Below are 20,633 nucleotides of genomic sequence, written 5' to 3' on the forward strand. Positions count from 1 at the left end.
TGTGTATCTTCTGCTCTCCCTTAGCTTCTTCTACCAATAATCACATACAATCCTCCAAGACAGATAAAAATCCAAGAGAAAATGGTTATTAGTAAAACATTTTCTCCCATGAGGCTCTACCAACAATCACATACAATTCTCCAAGACAGGTAAAAATCCAAGAATGGTTATTAGTAAAACATTTTCTCCCATGATGCATTATGAAGGAGTGTGGGGTATTCTGGTGCACTACAGAAATGCATGGATAAAAAAACAGTATTGAGCAGGTGGGCTATGATTGGAGTGTACCTTTAAAAGGCAAACATCTCTCTAGAGAGTCTCACTCCTTTAGGATGGGGAATACCCACATCACTGCTTTTTCAGTAGTATAAAATTAAATAATAAAAAACTGGACAAATAAGGACAAGAAAGTTCAAGAAGCAGTGTGGCTTCATGTGCATTTTCAAATGTGTGCAACAAATATAACACTGGCTTCTATTAATCAAGACCATGGGTTATAAGTGTATGCTGCCACCTTCCGGAGAGGACACTGGCAAACAAAATTTGTTAGAGCAGCCCATATAACCTCTCCCACTCCCAGTATTCTCAAATTTTTTTTAGCAAGCAATAATAGAATACACCAGGAAAGAGGGATGGGAGGTCTGTGGCCTGTACTGTACTAAAAAAAAAAAAGAAAAAAGGATTTTACAAGTTGTTCTATATCCGCAAATGTACAGTACAGGACACAGGCTTTCATTAATCAATACATCCCCAAGCAATACAACTAAGTGGTGGGCAACACAGCAAACGATGGCAACAGGCCCAAAACAAGGGAATCTGGTTCCCAACTTCAAACAGTAGAGTACTTTATTTACCAGAACCTAATGCTTTCTTTTAGCCTGGAAGAGATCAGGGGGTACTGGCCATCCTCCGACTCCAAGGATTCAAATTCCACTTCCTCTTCCTTTCTTCTACTTCCTCCCTCTCCTCATTTTCAGCAGGGGACTTCGAAGGGCAGTACTTACACCTTGTGTGTTTGGTGGTCTTTATCAGTGTATAATGGCTAAAAATTCCTCCCTAGGTAAAACGGAGGAACTGGGGGTATCCGAGGAGATAAGGGATGATGCTAATATGTGGAGACTGAGTTACAAAGTAGCAGGAGTGGAACCCTATCAAGGTCCTGTGCACAGCATGCTTGCAGCCCTTTTTTCATGTCCAATTGCCATGGCGGGATCACCTGAGGAGTGCTCACAACTGTTGCTGTGAAGCAGAAGGGACGCAGCTGTTCTGTGACTAACAACTAAAGGGTAATGGATAACACAATGAAGGCAATGAGCGTGGAGAGCAGGGCCTCAAAATGGAGCAGGGCTATGTCTGAAACAGCAGTGCCTTGTTCTTGTGCACAAGATGCCACTTGGGCTGAGGTACCACCTGAGACAGGATTATGCACACAGAGCGGGCCACTGCCTGCCCGAATGTGTTGCAGAAGTTACAGCACAAGTAACATAGCAAGGGAATTGTTATCACAGCAAGTGGAATGTTTCCCAGAAGATACAACAGTTTACACACAATGCAGAAAAGTGTTGTGCAGCATGGCCTTGCAACATCATTTAAAATGTGTTGCAGCTGTTCTGCAACACTCTGCTCCCAGCCTAAGGAATTCACCCACCTCTATGTGCTCAAGGCAGGGGACCAGTGTCAAGGGACCACCCATATATATGGGTAGGGATGGAAGTGCATGAAAGGAGTTGAGAAAGGACCAAACAAGAGGCAAAGCCCCAGATTCACCACACCAGGGTATGGTCTCCTTCCCAAGACAGAAACCACCAGGTGGGTGCTCCCCGCTTTGGGAGGCCATTCCCCCTCCTCCCTGGAGGCAGTCTTCAGGGAGTGGGTAACACTGGAGCGGACTTGCCATTGCCCTGGACCTGTAAAGCACCCTGCAGCTTACTTCATCTGGTTGCACTGCTGTACAAAGGGTGAGCACAAACGCAGAGTTCAGTACCAGAGGCAACATTACAGACCAGCTCCACGTCTTCCATTACCTAAGGACCCTAGCATAAAACTGAGGATTGCTGGGAACAGGAGGGGTTATATGGGCCGTCCTAACAACTTTGCCAGTGTCCTCATCGCAAGGTGGCAGCATATAACCCATGGTCTTAATTAGGCCAATGTCCTATCCTGTATGATGATTAGGAAACATCTGATTTCTACCTGAAAAGTTGAAACATTAGATTTTTTTTACTGACTATCTGAAAACTATGCTGGGAAATTATGTATTTTGTGTTTGTATTGCGCTTGGCATTCTGCCTTGCCCATGTGCACCCCTACTTCTTTGCTAATTTTAAATCAATCTGAACAGCAGCCATTCTTGTTAGATAGGTAGACCTGAAACACAGAGCTCTCATTGCTGTAGTCTCAGGGAAACAAGCCAGTGTGTGATTCAACCTTTCAATATACCTACAAAACCTGAAATACCAGTTTTAATGGATTGCCAGTAAGAGAAAGATGTGAAGCCTTTAGATATAGTGACTGTTAAATCTGAGGGCACACAGGTAAATCATTTTTGCACCTAAGTAAACCATATGCAGTAATGTCCGCCCAGCCCTTGCACTGCAGGAAGTTAAATGCTCATTAATATAGAACTAATGGCAAAACATTATGTTTTCCTTTTGGATAGAGTAAGGGAGGGTAAAAAACACCCCGTATGGTTTATTTTTGCCATCTGTGTTTTATTGGGGGGATTTTACCTCACTTCCTGTCCAATAGTCAAAACAGGAAGTGAGATAAAATACCTCCAAGGCTGGGTTCACACCATCGCCGCATGCTGCTCACAGCAGTGGTCTGTTGCGTCCTGATTCACCGTTTCAGGTCAGATTTCACCCCGAATTTTTGGCAGAATTCGGTCCTGCAATGGACCAAAAGACACACAGGGCTCCTGTGCAAATTCACACAGGAGCTGCAGCGAAGATAAGTGAACTGGCTTCATAGAGAGCCAGTCAAAATCTCCTGCTATAACCCAACTTGAAGTGAGGGAATCCCTAGTTGTCCACATTGGAAGATTTCCCCACTATTTCTATTCTGGGGACAACCCGTCTTCCACAACAGTGGCATAGACAACAATAAATGTTCTAATCCATCTCTACTGTAATCAAAAACTAAAAAGAAAAGTGTTCCCTTTAATTATGCTTTAAATCTAGGGGTTGAGGAATACAATGTAATACCATATTTAACTTCTCACTACAGGAGGCTCCTTCCATTTGTGGAAGCAGTCCCTCAAAGCCACTGCCTTAAGGCACTCAGGGCTGTGGTTGCATGTAATCAAGATTTAACAAACATTTAGGCCCACTGCAAGGGTAGTTTATTTTGTAATGAAGACAGCTGGGCTCTAATGAACGCCAACTGGATCTTAAAGCAGAACTTTACCCCAAAAGCAAAGTTCCACTGCCAATATGCATTGTTTTAGGGGGTGGGGGGAGCGGGTACCCGGTTTGAACAAGTACCCGCTCCCACTTTCGGGCACACTGCCCCAACTTTCCCCATTTACAAAGTGCAGCGTGGCTCGCTCATGCGCAGTGGTAAGCCAGCTGTGAAGCCACAAGGCTTCATTGTCGGTTTCCCATAGTGAAGATGCTGGCGCCTAGACCTGAAGCCCATTGAAGAGTCAGCTTGGGTGAGGACAGCGCTGGATCCTTTGACAGGTAAGTGTCCTTATATTGAAAGTCAGCAGCTACAGTATGTGGCTTCCATTATTTTTGGGGAAGACTGGAGCTCCTCTTTATTTACTGACCTCTAGAAGGTTTTACCCCATTCATGACCAGACTATTTTCTGCTATTCAGCACTGCGCTACTTTAACTGGCAATTGTGTGGTCATGCAACACTGTACGCAAATTACATTTTTTTTTCCACACAAATAGAGCTTTCTTTTGGTTGTATTTAACCACCACTGGGTTTTTTATTGTATAAAAGGAAAAAAAATTTAAAAAAAAAAGAAAAAAATTCTAATTTTGGTAAAACATATCCAATTAAAAAAAATAATAATAATAATAATCGTTTTCTTCATAAGTTGAGGCCAAAATTTATTCTGCTACATGTCTGGTAAAATAAAAAAAAAAAACCCTAATTAGTGTATATTAATTGGTTTGTGCAAAAGTTATAGCGTCTTAAAAGTATGGTATATATACTGGAATTTAACCAGCTATGATGCTATACTGGTAATCAGTCACTTATGGTGTGACTGTGATAGTGTGGTGGGAAACTATCTGGGAGGGCACAGACGGTACTACTGACACTAATACAGTGATAATACTATGCACTTGACACTGGCTGGGAAGGGGTTAACATCTAGGGACAATCAAGGGGTTAACTGTGTTCCTAACAATGTGTAATGTGTACTGCTTTAACCTTACAAGCTGGCTGTTTTGTACCCCATGTACAAATGTACATGGGATACAAAACAAAAAATGTACATGGGGTACACAACAATGTACCCCATACTCATTCACATGGGGGGCTTCCAGTTTCCGATAATCCCCCTGCCTGCAGACCCCCACAACCACTACCCAAGGTTGTCAGGAAGAGGCCCTTGTCCCCATTAACATGGGGAAGAGGTGCTTTGGGGTGGGGGGTGCAGAGTCCCCCTGCCCCAAAACACCCACCCCCCCATGTTGAAGGCATGTGGCCTAGTAAGGTCAAGGAAAGGGAGGAGCGCTCCCTCACCCCCCCCTTTCCTGACCTGCCATGCTGCATGCTCAGATAAGGGTCTGGTATGATTTTGGGGGGCCACGCTTTTTTATTTTGGCATGGGGTCTCCCCTTAAAATCCATACTAGACCAGAGAGTCTGGTATGGGCTTGGGGGGAGTACCCCATGCTGTTTTTTTTTTTTTTTTTTTTTCATTTTGGCGCGGGGTTCCCTTCCAAGATCCATACCAGACTCAAAGGGCCTGATATTGATCTGGGCGGGGGACCCCACGCCTTTCTTTTTTTTTAATTTTGGCATGAGGCTCCCCTTCAAGATCCTCAGAGCACAAGTCGCATGCCACAAAAATGTGACTTCCATTCAAACCAATGGGCTGAAAGTCGGATCAGTTAAAGAGGAGGTCCGCTGAAAAAAAAATATCAAAAGCCAGCAGCTACAAATACTGCAGCTTCTGACTTTTAATATATGGACACTTACCTGTCCAGGGAGCCCGCGATGTCGGCAGCCGAAGCCGATCCGTCCTTCGGCTCTCGGCTGCTGCCGAAACCATCCTCGGTAAGGGAATAAGGAAGTTAAGCCGTGCGGCTTCACTTACTGGTTCCCTACTGCGCATGCGCGAGTCGCGATGCGCGTCCTCTCAGGTCCCTGCTGTGTTCTGGGACCTGTGTGTCTCCCAGAATACAGCGGGGAGGACGGGGTAGGCGCCGGAAGTGGCATAGGTCACCGCAAGTACCGCGGTGATCTATGCCAGGAAGAGGGAGCAAATACCTGTATTAGACAGGTATCTCCTCCCTCCTCCCCCTGAAAGGTGCCAAATGTGACAACGTAGGGGGGGGAGGAATCCAAAAAGTGGAAGTTCCATTTTTGGGTGGAACTCCACTTTAAGACGGCTCTCAGAGAACCATTGATTCTGACATGTCTGTATTTGGGAGTGGAAAATAGAAGGGGCAAAGAAATGCTGCTAAACGCACATTAACGCCAAAGCAAAAAGTTACTAAAAGCACGTTTTTACGACTGCTTTTTCCTGGCGTCAGTACTGCCTTTGCAGCTTGTTTTTTTCTAACCCCCTGTGTGCATGAGGTCTAACCATTAAGAACTCACCCATGATATTTTGATAAACCATCTTCAAAACTCTTGTTACTGCTTATATAGAGACTTTGTTTCTTATATTCATTAACCTGTAATCTACTTACACATAGAGATGATGGTTTTACAAGCATGTTTTATTATGGTGTAGCGCTGTCTTTTTGACACTAAGAAAGTAGAAAAAATTTTTTTTTTTTCAAAATTTGCAGTCTTTTTTTAATTCATATAATAAAAACACAGTGGTAATCAAATACCACCAAAACAAAGCTCTATTTATGTGAAAAAATGATATTTCATTTGCGTACAGTGTTGCATGACCGAGCAATTGCCAGTTAACTGCTTGCTGACCGCCGGCCGTCAATTGACGGGCAGGCGGCGCAGCTCTCGTGGCGGGCGGGTGACATATGACGCCCTCACTTTCCCAGCCCACCAGGGGGCGCGCGCGCCTGCCGTGTCACTGGGCACCCAGTGCGCGTGCCCGGCAGCCGCGATGTCCGCCGGGCACCCGTGATTACCGGTAACACAGCAGGACCGTGGATCTGTGTGTGTAAACACACAGATCCACGGTCCTGTCAGAGGAGAGGAGACCGATGGTATGTTCCCAGTACAGAGGAACACCGATCGGTCTCCTCCCCTAGTGAGTTCCCCATCCCCTACAGTTAGAATCACTCCCTAGCAAACACAGTTAACCCCTCGATCACCACCTAGTGTTAACCCCTTCCCTGCCTGTCACATTTCTACAGTAATCAATGCATTTTTATAGCACGGATCGCTGTATAAATGTCAATGGTCCCAAATATGTGTCAAAAGTGTCCAATGTGTCCGCCGCAATATCGCAGTCACGATAAAAATCGCATATCGCCGCCATTACTAGTAAAAAAATTTTAAAAAATTAAAATGTTATAAATCTATCCCCTATTTTGTAGACGCTATAACTTTTGCGCAAACCAATCTATATACGCTTATTGCGATTTTTTTTTACCAAAAATATGTACAAGAATATATATTGTCCTAAACTGAGGAAAAAAAATTTTTTTAAAGAAAAAAAAATTGGATATTTATTATCGCAAAAGGTAAAAATTATTGTGTTTATTTTTAAACTTGTCACTCTTCTTTTGTTTATAGCGCAAAAAATAAAAACCGCAGAGGTGATCAAATACCACTAAAAGAAAGCTCTATTTGTGGGGAAAAAATGATAACAATTTCATTTGAGTACAGTGTTGTATGACCGCGCAATTGTCATTCAAAATGTGACAGCGCTGAAAGCTGAAAAATCGCTTGGGCAGGAAGGGGGCGAAAATGCACTGAATTGAAGTGGTTAAAGTAGCGCAGTGCTGAATAGTAAAAACTTTCCCTCTTCCTCCTTCACAATGGGCATTTTTTTTGGGGGGAGGGGGAGCGGGTACCTGGTAACAGGTACCCGCTCCCCAATTCCAGTGAGGTCGCCGCTGTGATCTGAGAGGAAGTCCGGCACCCCCCTCCTTCCCCCACAGCCTTGTAGAACACATCAGAGGTCCCAGAAGACTGCGGGACCAATCACACAGCAGAGCAGCTCACACATGCACAGTCGGAAGCCAGCTGTGAAGACACACTGATCAGTGTTGACAGCTACAGTCGGTGGCACTGATCGTTTAGGAAAACCTCGACAGGCTGGTTGTACACAAGTTGATCGATAGATCGGCTTGTGTACAACCAGTCTGCCCATACATGTATAGGAATTCAGCCGGTCCCTTTCAATCCATGTATGGCTGCCCTTACATGCATTTTTTTATTTCTTCCTTTGAGTTTATTTTTTAAGTTGTCCTCAGGCCAAGTTGACACACTCTCCATTCTATGCCTACCCACTGTGCTCCCTGGGACTTATGGAGTCCCGTATTAGACCCCTGAACATGCATGCTCCCACCTTGTACTAGAATTCTACATGCAGCAGCTGCAGGCACCTCACATATATATACACACACACACACGCAGCAGGAGATGGACACATACCAAAATTGATGCTTCTCCTCCTCTAAAGCAGTGATTGACAGCAGCTTTTGCTGTGTGTTTTAGGCTGGGTTCACGACTATGAGAATTGGATGCGGGTTTTCCCCGCATCGAATTTGCATGACAGGAGAGCCGGTTCATATATCTCCATTGCAGCTGCGGTGCGTCTTTGGCTCAGTTTTAGGGCCGAATTCAGGCAAACATTTGGCCCCCCGATTCGTCCCCGAAACGGAGAACAGGGACGCACCAGACGCATCCGTCGGAGATGTAAACCCAGCCTTACTTACTCTTGTGCTGCCTGTGTGTATGGCTCTTGCAGAGGCTGCATGTAGCGCTGTATCCCAGAGTGCGAGTGTAAATGTACAAGAGAATCATATAGAAAGCCATAGGTCCCAGGGACATAGTGGGCAGACACAGAATGGAGAATTTGTCAGCGCTGCCATGGGACAACTTAAAAGGAAACTCAGAGGAGGAAATTTATTGCAAAAAAAAAAAAAAAAAAGATAACATATGTAAGTAATGTTATTTGTATCTGTTTAATAAAAAAAATAGTTTGTCACTTTAACACACGTAAAGACAAAAGAAATGCAGTACGTTTTAGATTTTAAAAACACACTGGGCTGCACAGATGTAAAAAAGCCATAAAAGAATGAATGGGGTTTCTACTCTAAATGCATTTTTCTGCCAGGAAATGGACAAGTTAAAATGGCTCTTATTCAATAGAGTAGTAGAAGGAGTTATGATGATGTGTAAAGGGCACAGACATAAGAAATAATCAGGTGTTAGTTTCTACTGTCAAATTCCAACATTGCTGCAAAATATAGAAATCTGCTGTACTCTTTGCATTGCATCACTGAATAGGCTCCTTTTGTTATTCACATTGCAAGCAACTGGACTTTAAGGTATAATTCTCACCAGAGGTTCGATGGTCACAGAATACACTTTCAATTTTAAAACAGCATTGTAACAACAATACAAACAATGGTTATTTTTTTACAATCCAATATAAGCTTACTTGAAAAATCTCTGTTCTGTCTGTTGGCCATCTCTTTCCACAACGTCCTGGATTCCCTGCATGCTTTGCAGTTTCTCCTCTGATGTTTACTTTCGATTTCTAAGGACTACATATCCCATGGTACCTTGCTGCCTGCAAGCAGTGATTCCTGTACTGACTGCCTCCTGAGACTCCTCCTCTCAGAACTTCTGTAGTTCAGAAGGCAGGCTCTGTGAAATGTGTGACACAGCAGTGCCTAATCACAGGGCATAATAAATACGTGTCACAGAATTCAAGGAAGAAAATATATAGGGACTTCACAAAGTAAGTTTACAAACTTCAAGATAGTTCAGAGTAATAGGAGTCAGCTAATAAATAACTGAAATACAACATGAAAATTAATATCTGATTTTAATTTTAAAGATGTAGAGTCCACTTATGAAAGTGAATGCTCTTTTAGCAAATTGTATGTTCATTTAGTTTAGTAAATAAGGTGACGCTTGGTCCACGTTGCATACCAACCACAAATACAGTTTAAAAAGGCACGTTAAAGCCTAACTCCAGGTTTCTTGTGATGTTAAATAAATAATTCATGTCATCCTATGATAGGAAAAGCCACAAAAATTGCACTCAGACAAAAGTTCTACTTTGAGCGCATGATCGTCTTCCCTAATGACCCTTGTCATAAGATGTCTTTTTCCGATAGGAGGCGTTTTCACCTAAAACATTTCCTACAGGTTCAGCACATTATCAGAAATTTAAAGCATGATAGACCCTCCCATTTCCCAGTTGCAAGCTTTTCAACTTTGCTACTTCCTAAACTAGAATGCCTTCGACTAACTTGGATCCACCTCTTACCCTATTAGACATGAGGGAGTTTATTTACTAAAGCTAGAGAGGGAAAATTAGTCACATTTCTGCATAGAAACCAATCAGTTTCTAACCTCAGCTTGTTCAATTAAGCTTTGGCAATAAAACCTGGAAGCTGATTGGTTTACAGTATATGCAGAATTGTGAAGAGGAGTGCCACAATAGAGAGTATTTATATATGGTACCTTCGTCCCGACAGTATGAAAACAAAAAATTGGGAATAGGAGGCAAGAATGGACTTTGGTGGTACTGTACAATAACTGAATTTAGACAGTCATATATAGAAAATATTTCGATAACTTTTATTACAAAAAAATATATATACATCTTTAACAATAAAGTTATTTTAAAAACGGGCATGATAATCAAAAGAGGCTATTAGTTCTATAGTCACACCGAAGTGTGAAAACTAAAGCATCGTCACCATCTGTGTACACCATCATGTTTCGCGGGTCACATTCACCACTTCTTCAGGAGCTATATTGTACACATACACGAGGAGAAACAATCATATAACTATGAAAATACATTAATCAAAAAATACATATCAATATTTTAAATAGCTTAATACACTGTAAATTGATGAGAATCTGCTGTAGCCATCCCCCAAAGGGTCATCATACACAAAGGTGTCGAGCTGCCGGAGGCCCAAGGGAGGATGGCTCACCCCAGAGGGCAAGGGAGCCCCTCACAAGGCACAGGGCACCAAATATAGGTCTATTAGAAAATAATAGATTTTATTTAGAATGATGCTTTAAAATTAGCCAGTAGGGATGAGCTTTGTGTTCGAGTCGAACCCATGTTCGACTCGAACATCGGCTGTCCGGTCGTTCGTCGAATTCCGAACGTTATGGGCCGTTCACGCCAAATTCGTGTGGCGCGTCACGGCCCATAATTCACTGCGGCATCGCAGTGCATTGCTGGCTGATGATTGGCCAAGCACGCACTATGACCCGCATGTTTGGCCAATCACAGCGTCGTCGGTAGAGAGAGCTGTAATTGGCCAAAGCCAGGGTGGCTTTGGCCAATTATGGCTCAGGGGGTTTAGAACACGCCCCACACTATATAAGGCCGCTTGCACGGCGGCCCTGTGTAGTGTGTGTTCCGGCGTTGAGATACATAGATAGACAGAGAGACAGTGTCATTTCATTTGAGTTAGCTAGATTAGGCAGGACAATCAGTGAGTTAGCTGCACTTACAGTGTATTGTGTATATATATGCATCCCAGGTGTTGCATATGTATATATATATATATATATATATATATATATATATATATATATATATATATATATATATATATACATATACACACACACACATATATACATATATACATACACTGTATTCAGTTTAGCTAGATCCGTTCCTGTTATCTTCCTACTGACAGGCAGGCTTGTCTTGTTACAGTATTTACAGCTACCTGAAGAAAATTGCTGGTGTTCTTTTGATCCTATTAGTACCACAGTCAGGCAGTTAGACTATTTACAAATAGTGTAGTGCGTCCTGCTCACAGTGTTCAGCTAAAACTACAAGTTAGTGTAGTGAGACCTCTGCACAGTGTTCATCTAAAGCTACAAGTTAGTGTAGTACGTCCTGCTCACAGTGTTCAGCTAAAACTACAAGTTAGTGTAGTGAGACCTCTGCACAGTGTTCATCTAAAGCTACAAGTTAGTGTAGTGCGTCCTGCTCACAGTGTTCAGCTAAAACTACAAGTTAGTGTAGTGAGACCTCTGCACCGTGTTCATCTAAAGCTACTAGTTAGTGTAGTGCATCCTGCTCACAGTGTTCAGCTAAAACTACAAGTTAGTGTGGTGCATCCTCCTCACAGTGTTCAGCTAAACCTACCAATTATTTTTTTGCGAGCTCTGCACAGTGTTCAGCTAAAGCTACCTGTAGTGGTGTTCTCATACTATATATATATATATATATATATATATATATATATATATATATATATATATATATATATATATATATATATATATATATATATATATATATATATATATATATATCCCAGCTTAGTGCAGCTACAGGCCATTAGTATGTCTGGAAGGCCAAGAAGGAGAGGCAGACAGTCACAAGCCAATAAAAGAGGGCAAGCAGGCTCTGTGTCTAGTGCTGGTCATGGGGACGGTGCATCCTCATCAGTATGTGGCCGTGGGACACGCTTGGCCTTTTTTTCGGCAGCTGGCCGTGTTGAGCCGCAACATGTGGAAGACTTGGTCGAGTGGATGACCAACCCGTCCTCATCCTCCTCATCCTCTCTCACCCATGCTCAGGGTACTTTGTCTGGCAAAGCAGCGGCCTCTTCCCTCGGCTCAATGTCATCAGTGACCACAGTGTTTGACCACAGTGTTGGGTATATGCTCCAGGAGGATGCCCAGCATTTGGAAGGCTCTGATGATGATACTGAGCTCAATGAAGGCAGTAACGTGAGCACGGACAGAGGGGGTGCCCAAGAAGGACAGCAATCTGGCAGTCATGCTCTCCCTGCTGCAGCATACTGCCAGGTTTGCTCCAGTGATGAGGAGGGAGGGGATGATGAGGTCACTGACTCAACGTGGGTGCCTGATAGGAGGGAGGTGGAGGAGGAGGTGGCACCTCACCAACGAGGCAGGATGCCCTTCAGGGGCCAGCCTAAGGGCAGCACACTGACTGCATCACACCCCAAAGCTCCACATGTGCAGGGCGCTGCAGTCTCTGCGCGTTCTTCAAAAAGTTATTTGGTGTGGGCTTTTTTGAGACGAGTGCATCAGATCGCACCGCTGCTATTTGCAACATATGTCTCAAGCGTATCTCGCTTGGCCAAAACATTTCGCGCTTGGGCACCACATGCTTGACCAGACATATGTTGACCTGCCATGCAATTCGTTGGCAAGCATATCTAAAAGACCCACACCAAAGAACAAAGAGGACCTCTCCTTGCTCCTCATCAGCTGAGATCTCCAACCCCACTATACCTTCAGTCCTCTCAGAGACCTGCACTAAGAGGAATGAAGGTGTAGAATTAGGTGTGTCACAGCCAAGTACTTGTGGGCAATCTGCTTTCGGTACACCGACGTCAGATTGTACCAGGCAAATTTCCCTGCCCCAGCTGCTGCACCGCTGAAAGAAGTTTGCTCCCAGCCATCCACATGCCCAGCGGTTGAATGCTAGCTTGGCAAAATTGCTAGCACTTAAACTGCTGCCTTTTCAGTTGGTAGACTCTGCCCCCTTCCATGAGTTTGTGGAATGTGCGGTTCCTCAGTGGCAGGTACCCAAACACCACTTTTTCTCACGGAAGGCGATTCCGGCACTCTACCGGCATGTGGAAGGCAATGTCCATGCCTCGCTGGACAGGGCGGTCAGTGGTAAGGTGCATATTACCGCTGACTCATGGTCCAGCAGGCATGGACAGGGACGTTACCTAAGTTTCACGGCGCATTGGGTGACTCTGCTGGCAGCTGGGAAGAATGCAGGACAAGGTGCAGTAGTGTTGGAGGTTGTTCCGCCACCACGCCTCCAAAATGCCACTACTAATGATTGTGACACACCTCTCTCCTCCACCCCCTCCTCTTCTTCTTCCTCCATGGCCTCTTCCTGTGCTTTGTCCTCGGAACCAGCGGTGCTCCGAAGCCGTTCAAGGGGCTACGCAAGTATGCAGGCCAAAAGATGCCATGCGGTGCTTGAGCTGGTGTGCTTGGGGGACAGGAGCCACACTGGGGCAGAGGTTCTGTCAGCTCTGCAGGGGCAGGTTCAGAGGTGGTTGGCGCCACACCAACTTAAGGCAGGAATGGTGGTTTGCGACAATGGCACCAACCTCCTCTCTGCCCTCCGACAGGGACAAATGACCCATGTGCCCTGTTTGGCTCACGTCCTTAACTTAGTGGTTCAGCGGTTCTTGGGCAGGTACCCGGGCTTACTGGATGTCCTGAGGCAGGCCAGGAAAGTGTGTGTGCATTTCCGCCGGTCATATAATGCCAGTGCTCGGCTGGCGGACCTCCAAAAGGAGTTTAACCTGCCCAAGAACCGCATAATCTGTGACATGCCCACCAGGTGGAACTCAATGTTGGCCATACTGCAGCGGCTGCACACGCAGCAGAGGGCCATCAATGAGTACCTGTGCGACTATGGCACCAGGACAGGGTCAGGGGAGCTTGGGTTTTTTTCCCCACGCCAGTGGGCCATGATCAGGGATGCATGCACTGTCCTGTCACCATTTAAGGAGGCCACGAGGATGGTGAGCAGTGACAGTGCATGCATCAGTGACACTGTCCCCCTTGTCCACCTGTTGGAGCACACGCTGCGTGGAATAATGGACAGGGCACTTGAGGCAGAACAGAGGCAGGAAGAGGAGGACTTCCTTAGCTCTCAAGGCCCCCTTTATCCAGACAATGTTCCTGTGTGCCCGCCGATCACACAGGAAGAGGACGAGGAGGAGGAAGAAAATTGTGTCAGTATGGAGGTGGAGCCTGGCACTCAGCATTAGCAGCAGTCTTTAAGGGATCAGTCCCAAGAAACACATGGACTTGTACGTGGCTGGAAGGAGGTGGCTGCGGACCATGTCGTCCTTAGTGACCCAGAGGACTCCGGACCGAATGCCTCAGCAAACCTACGCTGCATGGCCTCCCTGATCCTGCAAAGCCTGCATAAGGATCCTCGTATTCGTGGTATCAAGGAGAAGGACCAATACTGGCTGGCAACCCTCCTTGATCCACGTTACAAGGGTAAGGTTGCAGACCTTATCTTGCCATCGCAGAGGGAGCAGAGGATGAAACATCTTCGGGAGGCCTTGCAGAAAGGTCTGTGCAATGTGTTCCCAGAGACTGGGAGGTTACAAATTCCTGTTTCTGGACAGCGTGTTGCTGAGGCTTCGGTCAGTCAAAGAAGGAGCGGTGGAGAAGGTGGCCGTCTGACCGATGCGTTCAGACATTTGGTCCGCAGCCCCAATGTATGATCGGTTCCAGCAACCATCGCCAGCGTCCGTTTTACATGGTGCAGGAATACCTAGGGGCAAGATCTGACTTGGACACCTTTCCCACCGAAAATCCTCTGGGTTACTGGGTCTTGAGGATGGATCACTGGCCAGAGCTTGCACAGTATGCAATTGAGCTACTGGCCTGTCCTGCATCCAGCGTTCTTTCGGAACGCACATTCAGTGCTGCTGGAGGCTTTGTAACCGATCACAGGGTGCGTCTGTCCACCGACTCGGTCGATCGACTGACCTTCATAAAAATGAATCAGTCTTGGATTACCACCAGCTACCAAGCACCTGATGCTGATGTAACCGAATAAGTTTTTTTGAAATCTCAGATCCCTTCAAAGACTGCCTATGCTGATGCTGAGTGACTATCCTGAGTAATTATCCTCTTCCTCCTCAATGATCACGCTGATAGCTTGTAAGAACATTTTTGGTTCTGGGCGCCACCACCAGTGCCTAAGGCCCAATTTTTCAGCCCCTGTTTAACAGGGGCGTGTAATTACAATTTTTGATGCAATACTTTGCAGCAGGGCTCGTTTCTGCGTTCCAATTAGAGTATCTGTGAGGGGTTGCAGTGTTGTGGCACCAGCACCAGTGCCTAAGGCCTAATTTTTCAGCCCCTGTTCAACAGGGGCATGAAATTACAATTCTTGATCTAATATTTCACAGCAGGGCCCTGTGAAGGCTTACAGTGTTGTGGCCACAACAACAACTAAGGCCCAAATTTCTGCTGAGTATATAGGGCAGGCCCCTACTTTCAAACATCTAACTTACAAACGACTCCTACTTGCAAACGGAAGGAGACAACAGGAAGTGAGATGAAGTCTACCCCTAGGAAGGGAAATTCTCTCCTGTAAGAGTTAATATGGGAAAAACATTTCTCCTTTCCACTGATGCTTTCCAATCCTTGTTCCACAAAAAAACCCAAATTTTCAAAAAAACATTTGTCATAGGGACAAAAAGTGAGGTGAAATCTTCTGTAGCGGACAGACAGCAAAACAAATGTCACAGGGGTGATAACTCTTCCCTACGTTTTCCAAAAAGCTTAAAAAAGATTTTTTGGCTGGAGCTAAACACGTTAAAAATGTACCCGTTCAAAATTACAAACAGATTCTACTTAACAACAAACCTACAGTCCCTGTCTTGTTTGTCACCGCCTGTATACTGCTGTTCAGAGTATATAGGGCCTGGTGGCCCCACACCTTTCCTTATTTTAATTTGGGTGCGGGGTTCCCCTTAATATCCATACAAGACCCAAAGGGCCTGGTAATGGACTGGGGGGTACCCATGCCGTTTGTCTCACTGATTTTCATCCATATTGCCAGGATCCGACATTACATTAACTGCTTGCCGACCGCCGGCCGTCAATTGACGGCCAGGCGGCGCAGCTCTCGTTGCGGGCGGACGTCATATGACGTCCTCGCTTTCCTAGGCCACCATTGGGCGCGCGCGCGCCGCCGGCGGCGATCGCGCGCGCGCGCCCGTGTCACTAGGCGATGTCCGCCGGGCACCCGCGATTACCGGTAACACAGCAGGACCATGGATCTGTGTGTGTAAACACACAGATCCACGGTCCTGTCAGAGGAGAGGAGACCGATGATGTGTTCCCAGTACAGCGGAACACCGATCGGTCTCCTCCCCTTGTGAGTCCCCGCCCCCTACAGTTAGAATCACTCCCTAGCAACACAGTTAACCCCTCGATCACCACCTAGTGTTAACCCCTTCACTGCCTGTCACATTTATACAGTAATCAATGCATTTTTATAGCATGGATCGCTGTATAAATGTCAATGGTCCCAAATATGTGTCAAAAGTGTCCGATGTGTCCGCCGCAATATCGCAGTCACGATAAAAATCGCAGATCGCCGCCATTACCAGTAAAAAAATTTAAAAAAATAAAAATGTTATAAAACTATCCCCTATTTTGTAGACGCTATAACTTTTGCGCAAACCAATCTATATACGCTTATTGCGATTTTTTTACCAAAAATATGTACAAGAATACATATCGGCCTAAACTGAGAAAAAATTTGTTTTAAAGAAAAAAAAATTGGATATTTATTATCGCAAAAGGTAAAAATTATTGTGTTTTTTTTAAAACTTGTCACTCTTCTTTTGTTTATAGCGCAAAAAATAAAAACCGCAGACGTGATCAAATACCACTAAAAGAAAGCTCTATTTGTGGGGAAAAAATGATAACAATTTAATTTGGGTACAGTGTTGTATGACCGCGCAATTGTCATTCAAAGTGCGACAGCGCTGAAAGCTGAAAAATGGCTTGGGCAGGAAGGGGGCGAAAATGCCCAGTATTGAGGTGGTTAAAGCCGCAAGCAGTTTTAAATGACTTTTTTTTCTTTAAAAATGACATTTTGTGCAGGGACTGTTCTAAGCACAGGAAACACACGCCACTTTACAGGCATACTATAGACACCCCCCAGGTACGATATTTAAAGGAATATTTCACTTTTTTTTTTTTTTACTTTAAGCATCATTAAAATCACTGCTCCCGAAAAAACGTCCGTTTTTAAAAGTTTTTTTTGCATTGATACATGTCCCCTGGGGCAGGACCCGGGTCCCAAACCCCTTTTTAGGACAATACCATGCAAATTAGCCTTTAAAATGAGCACTTTTGATTTTGAACGTTCGAGTCCCATAGACATCAATGGGGTTCTAACGTTCGTGAGAATTTTAGGTCCGTTCGCAGGTTCTGGTGCGAACCGAACCGGGGGGGGTGTTCGGCTCATCCCTATTAGCCAGAATGGTGGGAAAGATCTATATCTATCTATATGGAACACTGAGCGACCCCCTTTCACCTCCCCCTTCTATTTTTAACCGAGCTAAGCCTCTTATGGTAAGAGTATGTATTTATTGTTGTGGATAAAGTAAAATTGCGCAACCAAATACAATGATATATACAAATATTATTTTAAATACAATTTTAATTTAAAATTTTTTTATTGAAAATATTGCAGACATAACAGTAATATTTATGCATAACCGTGCATATTTTGTCAAATAGCCAAAGGTTCCAGTACATCACTTATAAGGCAGATAAAATGAAAAAGGCATGTGAACTACTTCATAACAAAGGAGAACTATTGGATATCTCAAGAGATAAGGTCAGGACTGTCAGGGGGCCCTAATTCGGGGCGATGCTTCAAGGGTTGTCCATTTTAACTGAATGGGCTGGCCCCGATTCTTGTGACACGGTAGCAGGATATCTGACAGAGGGGAAGAAAGAAATTGAGTGGAGGGTGACCACTGATCACCCCGTGAGGGTCCACGCGCCCCACCCCTTTGGGAACGCTATGTGGAGGTGCACAGAACCCCCCCCGGGGACCCCCGGCCGAGCCTTCCCTAGTCTCGCCACTGTCCCTCAGGTAGATGTGATTAAAACGATGCTAACCAAATCACGGGTCAATTCAAGTATGGCTGAGTATCTCCTGTTGAGACCACATACTGACAGCCTGACCAATAACAATTTCTAACCCCCCTTCAGGGAGACGATAAGTCTTGCTTAATGTGAAAGGTAAATGGGAACAGATTGTCCCAGACAGGGAAGAGGAGAAAACATCTGAGAGAGGAAGAGAGGTGTGAAGAGATATGTTCAAAGAGGACCAGGAGCATTTGTGGGTCCAGGTGGTATACCAGGAAAGATAGGAATATTGCAGTACGTGGCCCAAGGTTCCCAAGTGGCATTAAACTTCTCTATTTTGTCATTAAGTTTCACTACTATGTGTTCTTGTGCCATTATCCAAGAGACTTTTCTCTTGAACCCCTGGAAGGAAACTGTAGGTTTTTTCCAGGCCTTAGTGAGTGTTACTTTGGCTCTTAATAAAATGAAATATGACAGTGCTTGCGAGTACTTAGGTAGATCCGGGATATAGCGATCTAGTAGTGCTATATTGGGGTCAGGGGTTACCGTTTCATTTGTTGTGGAGCTAAATGGTACGGAAAACCTGCCAGAAAGATCTAATGCGAGGACAAGTCCACCATATGTGGAGCATCATGCCCTCCAACTCACAACCGCTAAAGCATAGGGGAGATGCCCTGGATAGATCACTGCCAGTCTAGAGGGGACATAGTACCACCTAGTCAGTACTTTAAGACTAGCTTCAATGAGGGATATATTGAGAATACCTTTGGAAGCATGCTTTGACGCACGGAACAAATCTGAGGTAGTCCAAGTGCTGCCGGTGTCCTCCTCCCAGGCCCGAGCATAGGTCGGTTTGTCCAAGTTAGTCGCCAGGGCTGTATAGATCAATGAGATCCCTCCCCTCTGATCCACAGTGTTTGAGCACCAATGTTTGTAAGGGGTTATTGTGGGGGGGTTCCGTTTTGTTAATCCAGATGGAGTGCAGGAAACTAGATATTTGGGAGAATCGAAATAATTCTGAATCCGGCATTTCCAGTTTCTTCCTACAGTGTGACAGGGTAAGCGGACCTGCCGGAGAGAGGAAATGACCAATTCGGTAGAGGCCCTCATCTGTCCACCATTGGAAAGCTTTAATGTTCATCCCCGGGGGGAAGTTAGCATTATGGAACAAATGTGCTAATGGCTTCATGGGGGATACCAGGGAGTGTTGTGAGAAAAGCTTGGAGCATAGGGCGATGTAGTGAGAAAGGTTGGGGGACATTATTGCTGGTCTAGTTTTTGGGTCGCACAAAAGAAGATAATCTATGGTGTTCAAGGGGATGGCCTGTCTTTCCATAGAGAGCCATTCAGGCTTCGGGCCGCTAGAGAACACCATTGAAATTTGTCTAAGTTATGATGCTTGGAAATACCCCCATAGGTTTGGCAGACCCAAGATTTCAAGCAGAGTAGTATTCCTGAGGGGCACCTATAACCTTTGTTACCCCAGACAAAGCGGACTGTATCCGACTGGAATTTACTGAGGAATTGTTTATCAGGATTGGTAGAGAGTGAAATAAGTATAATAGACGGGGGAGGAGAGTCATCTTTACTACGTGAACTTTGCCCAACCAGGATAGACCACATTTTGACCACCTTTCCATGTCACCTCTACATTTGTGTATCATAGGGGGGTATTTCTCTCTAAAAAGGTTATTAATGTCTGGCGTTCGTTTTATGCCTAGGTATGGAATTGCAGTGGAAGGCAAAGTTGCAAGAAAGCTGTTTGAGCAGGTCCGCAGGGACCGATATGTTTAAAGCTGTCGATTTGTTCATGTTAACCCGCAAACTAGATACCTCGCTGAAATCCCGCAATATTTTATATACCAGAGGGGTAGATGTTAGTGGAGAGGTGATAAAGAGGAGGAGATCATCGGCATATAACGTGCACTTATGCTCCTGATCCCCACAAATTACCCCCTTAATGTCACGGTTCAATCTGATTATAGTCAATGTTTCCATGGCCATTGCGAAGAGGAGGGGAGAGAGCAGTCATCCCTGTCTGGTGCCCTTGCCTATGGAGAAGGAGTCCGAGTATCTGCCCATCAGGCGTACTTGCGCTGTTGGGGCTGAATAAAGAGAGTGGATTAGGTTCAGGAAGTAAGGGCCAAAGCCCCATCTCCTCAGGATATCAGACAGGTATGCCCAGTCTACTGAGTCAAAGGCCTTGTGAAAGTCTATAGAGGAGTAGAAAACCTTTTTAAAGGGGGTCCCCCATCCCACTGTGATTTGAGTAAGGAGATAATGTCAATAGTCCTTCGAATCTGGTCCAGTCCCTGTCTCCCAGGGATGAAGCCCACCTGATCTCTGAGGATGTATGAAGAAATAAAACTCGCCACTCTATTCGCGAGAATCTTAGTCATTATTTTAATGTCATTATTGATAAGCGAGATCGGGCGATAGTTACCCACCTTGTATCCTTGCCAGGTTTGGGGATTACTTAGATATATGCAGAGTTGAGATCAGTACCAAGGGGGGCTCTATCCCTGAGAGAGTTGAATGACTGAGCCATGTGTGGGGCCAAATTTTTTGTAATAGCCAGTGGAGAAACCATCTGGCCCAGGTAAGGATCCTAGTTTAAGGGATTTGATAGTATCCAGTATCTCCTCTTGGGTGAATGGACTCTCGAGGAGGTCTCT

The 20,633-nt window shown here is 45.0% G+C and overlaps 1 protein-coding gene across 5 annotated transcripts in view; it reads right to left on the bottom strand.

Moving 5' to 3' along the window:
• Nucleotides 1–20,633, bottom strand: part of PCMTD1 (protein-L-isoaspartate (D-aspartate) O-methyltransferase domain containing 1) — a 128,145-nt gene that overhangs the window by 90,385 nt on the left and 17,127 nt on the right. For 2 of the 5 annotated variants that reach the window (XM_073631579.1, XM_073631580.1), the window contains exon 2: nucleotides 8,768–9,002. The exons of 2 other annotated variants lie outside the window; for them this stretch is intronic. The gene's annotated coding sequence lies outside the window, so the exon portion shown is untranslated. The remainder of the gene's footprint in view (nucleotides 1–8,767; nucleotides 9,003–20,633) is intronic. One more of the 5 variants, XM_073631581.1, reaches the window with a different exon arrangement.

The sequence above is a fragment of the Aquarana catesbeiana genome, linkage group LG05 (assembly GCF_042186555.1).
Source record: "Aquarana catesbeiana isolate 2022-GZ linkage group LG05, ASM4218655v1, whole genome shotgun sequence".
NCBI lineage: Eukaryota > Metazoa > Chordata > Amphibia > Anura > Ranidae > Aquarana > Aquarana catesbeiana.